Here is a 5,441-nt window from a genome sequence, read left to right as displayed (position 1 = left end):
ACACACACACAGAGAGAGAGAGAGAGAGAGATCACACAGTCATTTATATTTTAAATGATGTTTTCTAGCCACTCTATGCATCCCTGTCATCCCTATTGAGGGGAAAAAGATGTTCACTTGCATAATGCACAAGGCCCAGAGGACACTACATTACAACTGCTGCTTAAAATCAAGGCACACAATCTCTCAGCCCTTCCATTTGCAACAGAGTCACTTCTTTCATTTGCTATCTGCTTGCTGATGAATAAAATATGGAACCGAATTTAGTCATATGTTGATTTGTTGGACGCATATGCCATTTTTCTCTTTTGCTTTAGAGGGTAGAATTTCAATTGAGACATGAAAGCTGACAATGGCTGAACAATGAAATATGTAAAGGAGTTATATGTTATTCAAACAGGACAAAGGGCTTAAAGTGAGGCACAAGAAATTAAATGTCATTCTCTTTTTTTTTTGCTCCATGTGCAACACGTGCAAAATAACACCAACTGAGAGCCCCTCTCTGTAAGTAATGTTTCATTTACAATATTAGTGGCTCAGTATGAAGGACAGATTTGACCGATTGTTCATGACAGAGTAACATCAGTAGCTAAACTTAGCCTACAATTAATGACCACTGAGATAAATTAACATCTGTTTCATGTGCGCTGAAGGAAAGCAATGCTCTGTATTGCACACGACTGTGACAGATCATTATCCACTCACACAGACACAAGTCATTCTTCAATTATTGTATAATAAACCTTTCCATATTGATATCTGATGGATATATTAGCATTTGTCCAATCAGAAGCAAATTCCCAAGAAGAGAGATAAAACAAACTAATGCTCAGAAAAAGCCACAAGTAAGTCTGTAATATGTTGCATTTTTATATGAAAAGGTATTATATAATTTTTTTAAAGAAGTATCTTCTGCTCACCAAGGCTGCATTTATTTGATATAAAAAAAATAATTAAAAAAAACATAATATTGTGAAATATTATTACAATTTAAAATAACTGTTTTTTATTTGAGCAGCAAATCAGCATATTAGAATGATTTCTAAAGGATCATGTGACACTGAAGACTGGAGTAATGATGCTGAAAATCCAGCTTTGATCACAAGAATAAATTAATTTTCAGAATATATTGAAATGTTTTTTTTTCTTGTAATATTTCACAATATTACTGTTGTAATGAAGCCTTGGAAAGCATAAGAGAAATTAAAAACAATTATTATAATAATAATACAATTGATATATACATATATACAGTATATACTATAAACACACACACACAAACACACACACTGTAAAAAATATGTAAAAATAAGGCACAATGTACTGTATTAATATAAAGGAATGTGCAGGTTTTTTAGTTTTATTTTATTACAGGTTATTACATTTTATTTATTTATTCTTTTTACAGGTGTTTTACTTGTATTTTGAATTTTTACCTTCATTGCGTTGTGGTTAACAGAAATGTCTGTGAAATTAATGGATAATGTCTTTTTTTTTTACAGTATGGGTAAATTTTTTTCAGATCAGGTCTTAAAACCAATACACCATTTGCAATTTGCTTCACAATTGACACTGATATAAAATTATTTAAATATATGTACACACACTTGAGACTTACTTGACACTTGAGAAACTTTAATAGCCTAGTGAATCACGTGGAAGGTCTTGAGAGACTGCTTTGTGAAGGACACTCTTCAGTGCATCCACAGAAAAATGAAAAGTTTTTTTAGACCAATTCTTTGAAAAACACACTACCACAAACAGGGCCGCGGGAAGATGTTTTCGGTTGGGGGTGCTGTGTGTGTGTCCGTGTCGGGTGAAGGGGGGTGGCTGGTTCACTTACGTCGGTGCTGGGGCTGGTATTTTTTGGATGCCGATTTTGGAAAGTTTTTGCTGGGATGGGCATTTAAAAAAAATCTGATATTCGCTTTTGCGCCATTATCTCCTTGTACTAAAGTTAATCTTGTTCGCATTCTGTACAGTTCATGTCTGATACCGCGCGCTAGCGTCACGTGTTCATGAGGATTAGGCTAATCATCCCATATAGAAAACATCACAAGTAAAATTAATCATGTTTATAAAGATAAACATGGGTTTATTATAGCCCACTTACAATTTACATTTCAGAGATCATTACAAATAAATTATTAAATGCTAAAACTGAATAAATTTAAATGAACAAACTTGGCGTTGCATTTGCAACCATGTGAAAAAAGGGGGTGCTGCAGCCCCCTCAGCACCCCTACTTCCCGCGTCCCTGACCACAAATTAAACCTCAGTTCCAGGAATTGCATCAAAAGAGCAAGAATTTGTTAACAAATTATTTTCTTCTGAAGTTTGTTCAGAACATAAAAAAAAAAAAAAAAAAGAAGAAGAAAAAGTTCTTAAAGGTGCATAAACATACTGTATAACACAACTTTCCATCACCAATAATCATCACAATTTCATGAATACTAAAAATACTACCTAGAGATGAGAAAGTCTAAAAGGACAGGAAATCCGAGAGCATTTCTGTCCTCAGTGCTTTGGCTTTTGAACAACAGGCTGTATTAGTTATATATTGGGCTAAATCTAACAAGCTCTTCTTGTTTGCGTGTACAAAAATTGGCTCTTTGGAGATCTGTGGCCTTTGGCCGATCCAAGTACATCTCATATTGATCAAAGCCACAGCTAATTCCATTACCCAATACTACGGAGTCAGGCACGCCTCGACGGAGCAAATTATTATACTTGCCTAAATGCTCCATGAAATCTGTTGGACTAACACTTCATACAGCATGAAGCTTCCTTTAAACAAATAAACAATCATAATGCCATCTAGTCCTTCCTCATCCTCAAGCACCACACAGTATGCAAACTTTCTGCATGAAATACTTAGATGACTTGTTACATTTGCCAAAGTGTGGAGTATGCAATCAGAGCACACTGCAGGATAAACTGTTTCCCACAATGCAATGCGCTCGACATGGCCTTCCATTTACAGTGTGATAAATGAACAGGAAACTATGTCATTTTTAAGTTTTAAGACATTTTCCCAGTCACTGAACTGAATTTGAGGCTGCGAAAACTGAAGACATTTTTTTAAAGAATAAAAGAACTGAATGAAATTGCCATATCTAATTACCACTTGCTTATTTAAACAAGAGGATATGGGATATGTCACAGTGTCTGGTTGTGGTGCCCTGGACTGGCCACTTGAGGGCACTCTCCTGTTTTTGTGTTATATGTTGTGAACTCCATTTCCCATAGTCCCTTGTCTGTCATTCTGTCTGATCATTAGCACCTGTTTATTATTTCCGATCATTATCACCTGTTAGTCATTTACTCATTATCCCATCTATATATACCATGCTCACTCTGTCTGTCATTGCTGCTATATTGTATTTGTCTTCCCATGTCTGACCTTGATGTTATCTGGAGTTCACCGTGTTATTCTGTTCCTTGTGTTTTTGGATTACCTTTTGCCACGTTTTTGTTCCGTTTTGATTATTTGTTACTTTCAATAAACTGCACCTGGATCTTACCTTGTCTCTCCTGGCATCCCGTGACAGAAAATAACAGCCACTACAAGATCCAGCAGTTTGTTTTTCTTTTTCCCTTTTTTTTGAACCATGGACATTCGGATCGTCCCTCCTGCCACAGGGAATGAGCGAATGATTCGACACCGGACTCTGATGGCTTGGAGGCAGGAAGGAATGGAGGTTGGTGGGTTTGCCCAGACCTTTTGGATGCTGGCGGTGGGGCTAGATTATAATGAGGCTGCACTTAAGGACCTCCTTAACATCTGTCTGGATAATCCTTTGCCCCAGTGGGAGGTGGAAGGACTCGAGATCCTAGACTTCTGGGGCTTCGTCAGGTATCTCCAGGGTCGAAGTCAGTGGGCAATACCAGGCCAGTCAGAACCCTTCTGCAGGGATTTTCCCACCACCTCTATCCTTCAGACTCCCACTAAGCGGCGGAGGGTGAGAAGGAGGACAGGAAAGCCCACTCCAGAGCCCGTCCCCTAACCCCCTTCCATTGCATGGTCCTGGCCCGCCATCCCTCCCCCTGGTCCACCTCAGTTCCACCTCCCTCCTGAACTTTTTGTTTTCTGGTGGAGCGTGTGGTATCTGCTCCGTAGAGGGGGGGTAATGTCACAGTGTCTGGTTGTGGTGCCCTGGACTGGCCACTTGAGGGCACTCTCCTGTTTTCGTGTTATATGTTGTGAACTCCATTTCCCATAGTCCCTTGTCTGTAATTCTGTCTGATCATTAGCACCTGTTAGTCATTTACTCATTATCCCAGCTATATATACCTTGCTCACTCTGTCATTGCTGCTATTTTGTATTTGTCTTCCCATGTCTGACTTTGATGTTATCTGGAGTTCAGTGTTATTCTGTTTCTTGTGTTTTTGGATTACCTTTTGCCATGTTTTTGTTCCGTTTTGATTATTTGTTACTTTCAATAAACTACACCTGGATCTTACCTTGTCTCTCCTGGCATCCCGTGACAGGATATTAACATATTAAGCAGGATATGTATGTATGCACTCACACACATATTTTATATATAAAACCCAAAAGGATCATAAAGTATTATTTTTACCACAATCAAGAACCCGTTAAAATCGACTTGTTAGTATGTTTCCTCATTCTCACTCTTTCCTCCAGAAAAATACAGGCTATATATATAATGTGTTGTGTACAGTTATTTAAATAGGCACATACAATTTCATAATGCATAAAAAAATACAATCATATCCTTTTATCTGAACAACCAATTCCATCCTGCTATCAGAAGCACCACTATCAATTTAAATTTCACAATCAGGGAAGAAAATGTCTTTCCTGAATAAAACCATTATCTTAGCCACCTGATACATCACACTATTGCACATGTCTGGAATAACAAGAGCTCCTGGAAGCTGATGACTGGCATGTGGCTGGACGCTCCATAAGGCAAAGGTGATGTTTTATGAGCCGCCGTTCATTCGCAGTCTCTCCAGTTAAGGCCAAATAGCACTTAAACAAATGCAAATAATGTCTGTCTCTCTTTCTATCTAAACCTCCACCCCTCCCACCTACGATGGTCCCCATCCCTACCTGGTCCCCTCTTTTGAAAGAGCACACAATAGTGTGGGAGACAAAGGAAAAGAGCTGAGTGGGCAGCACTGAGTATCTGTGGGTACTGGGGCCCTCTCGAGCTGGAACTGGCTGAAGCTCTGCTTACATAGAACTGCTTTTTGCTCACTACAGCACATTCAGTCTCTCACTCTCTCTCACTCACTCACAATTTTTTTCAGTTTTATCTTTTAATGTCTGTCTCTGTCTACAGTTTCTCTGTAAATCTGTCCTACTGTCCTTATATAAAAGACATGGCAGTGTGGGTGTGGAGAGGTTAAGGTGGGACAGATTTTGGGGTTGCCAAAACAAATGTATTTACTTATATTATATATATATATA

The 5,441-nt window shown here is 38.3% G+C and overlaps 1 long non-coding RNA gene across 1 annotated transcript in view; it reads right to left on the bottom strand.

Annotated features, from left to right (window-relative positions):
• The window catches only part of LOC107668180 (uncharacterized), an 8,175-nt gene extending 3,868 nt beyond the window's left edge, over nucleotides 1-4,307 (bottom strand). Inside the window, exon 1 of the long non-coding RNA XR_001631864.1 lies at nucleotides 4,009-4,307. This is a non-coding gene — a long non-coding RNA (uncharacterized LOC107668180). The remainder of the gene's footprint in view (nucleotides 1-4,008) is intronic.
• Nucleotides 4,308-5,441: the final 1,134 nt, after the last annotated feature.

This window comes from Sinocyclocheilus anshuiensis, unplaced genomic scaffold, assembly GCF_001515605.1.
Source record: "Sinocyclocheilus anshuiensis isolate Anshui unplaced genomic scaffold, SAMN03320099.WGS_v1.1 scaffold3228, whole genome shotgun sequence".
In the NCBI taxonomy this organism is placed as follows: domain Eukaryota; kingdom Metazoa; phylum Chordata; class Actinopteri; order Cypriniformes; family Cyprinidae; genus Sinocyclocheilus; species Sinocyclocheilus anshuiensis.
This window is presented reverse-complemented; position numbering and strand designations above follow the sequence as displayed.